Source organism: Dinoponera quadriceps, unplaced genomic scaffold (genome assembly GCF_001313825.1).
Source record: "Dinoponera quadriceps isolate SergipeBrazil2010 unplaced genomic scaffold, ASM131382v1 scaffold1308, whole genome shotgun sequence".
NCBI classification, from domain to species: domain Eukaryota; kingdom Metazoa; phylum Arthropoda; class Insecta; order Hymenoptera; family Formicidae; genus Dinoponera; species Dinoponera quadriceps.
In genome coordinates, this window is record NW_014555613.1 from 2,837,496 (window position 1) to 2,840,158 (window position 2,663).

Genomic DNA, 2,663 nt, shown 5'->3' on the forward strand with positions numbered 1-2,663 from the left:
AAAAAAGGTCGACGGATTGCGGGTGGCCGAGGATGGAGGTCGACCGAGAAGTGGGCCACGAGCTTCACGCTTTATTGAAAAGCTGCCTAAGAGCCTCGGCTTTCTTATCTTCTTTACCTTATCGTCCGACAGACTTTAGTCGAGTTTCTCGTTTCACCTCGAGAAGGCCGAGGCAAATTGGCGACATTAATAAATTTCAACTTCTCGCGCTGTTAAGTCCGATAAAGAGAAGAAACAGACGTGTCTCGTCGAACTTGGAATCACGGAGTGCGCATTATAATCTTGGAGAAGGCAAGGCTCGTTCGATACGAATCGGGTGAAGGTGAACAGTCGCGTTTCCGCAGACATAATTATCGTCGGCGGTTCACGTTCCCATCCGCCCTCAATCTACCTTGTCAACCCTGCCTCCACCAGTCCTTAGTCTAGTCTCTCTTTAGGGATTTCTTCAATTGAGTCGGGCATCTGCCGGCGGCAGAGACTCCCGGGAGTTAAATTAGAAGAAACAAGGAAAAAAAGTGGCGAGCGCAAGACGACGACGACGACGACGACGACGTGATTTCGTAGTCGGTTCCGAGCGCGACCTCGTTCGAAACCGACAAATCGCTTCTTGGATTTCCTCTCTTTACCTTCGACTTGTTCTCGCGCTCTCGCGCGTTTCCGCATTCACCTCGTCGAATCCCGAATCCGCGGAACTTTTCAATAAGTCGCGATTTTTCGCGGGTGTTACCGCGAACGCGATTGACTTCCACGGCACGAAATCCGCGGCGAGAAACCGCAGGAGAATCGCGGTTCATCGACCCGCCGCCTGTCAGATATTACCGTGGCGGGTTTTCGTTTGTTCCCGATCTACTCGCGACTAGAGGGAGTTTGGCCCGCCACGACAAAGAGCAAACATACGGCCTAGAGCGCACGATCCCCGGGCGGAACGCCGGCGCGACCCCGCCGGAGAGACAGAGAGACTTACTCGCGAGTTTGTCGCAACCCCGTTTCGTTTCGGCCTCCGGCCCTTCCGCCACCATCCCTCGCATCCGGTCCCCGTATTCGCAGAAGCGGCAACGCCGACTAAGCGAGAGACATCCAGTGATTCGGAAACTGTAATCCCTTTTGTGTTCTCAACGACGACGGCGGCGGCGGTGGCGACGACGACGAGACGAAACAGCGCGCATATCCGGAACACCGCGACGGTCTTCTGGCCCTTTGTTCCTACGTCCTGGGGTGGCCCACCCCAAGTGACCCCCCCAAACCCACCGACCGACCGAGTGGCGAAGTGGCGAAGAGGGTAGTCCCGAGCGAGCGCGTGGGGCGAGATTCTCGCTCGCGAATCCTTCCCGCGCGAGGAAGAGGGTTCGCGTTCGCTCGTAAAAACAGTATAAAAACCCCGCTGGACGAGACCGTCGTAAAGTCGCCTGACGGCGGATCGTTCACTCGTAAGTACCGCGCTGGTGCGGTCTTGCGCGCCCCGATGACAGCTCTTTTTTTTTCGCCCGACCGAGAAACGCCGCAAACTCGCGGATGAAGAGATTAAGCCGAAAAATGTTCGGAGGCCCGATTAAGAGCCTCTGGATTTTTCACACCGTTCCTTCTCGGCGAGATTGCACTGTTATCTCCGGTTTAGAGACGAATCCGATCGTGCAATCAGTGTATTCACACTGAGAAGTAGTCGATAGTCACTATTAATGATAGTTATAAGTGTAGCACTGCAAATCGGTAAAATTTCCCTGCAACGGTCTGTTGATAGCGGCAACTGTTTCCATCGGAGAAATCTAACTGCAGAAACAGTAAAAAAGGAAATTATTTATTGCTTCTTTTTTTATTTACCTTAATCACATAATTTAGTATTGTTGAGGTGTATTAGATAAAAAAACTAAATAGAAATGATTTCACTCAAAATTAGCGAGTACTTGTTGGTTATCGATATAATATTGTTTCACCGATCGAATTAATAACATTTTCACCGATTTTGGCGTCTTAAGAGAGAGTGCGATATTTAGATCTTTAATTTCGCGCTATCAGCTCTGCGATTATTCGATTCGCGAGAGCGCATTGCACGGATCGTCATTTTACCTGACAAAATCCCAAGGCGACGCAATGGTTTACGCGGGTAGGATTATTATAGGCCACCGCGTCAAATAGGCATAATGCGTTCTATTTAGTGCGCGACGATTGAGAGGCATCTCGACGCTATTGCATATTACGCGTATATTAATTATACATTGCATTTATATTAAGCTTTGAGTGGGCGCGTTCGTGTATATCGCACACCAACGTTAGCTCCCATTTTACGGCAGCGCCGTCGCTAATTAATCGAAAATCACAACGGTGATTACGTATGACGACAAGTGACACGAGGTTTTGCTATTAAATTGATGCTTTATTGAAATTCACGAATTATGCGTAACATGTAAATTCATATTGTTTCGTATTAAATCGCTACTGCTTGTGAGTTAATATGTAAATTTCACGGAATTACATGCTTTTAGCTTATTTTGTTTTATTTATATGCGCACAGGAATCGTAACCTAGTTTCGAAACCGATTAACCGTTATCTCTCTGCACATCTCGTCCCATCGACGTTAATCGAAACCATAAGCGGGATATTTTTCGGAGGTAATAATCCGTAATTAATGTAAACCGGTATTAATATATATATATATATATATATA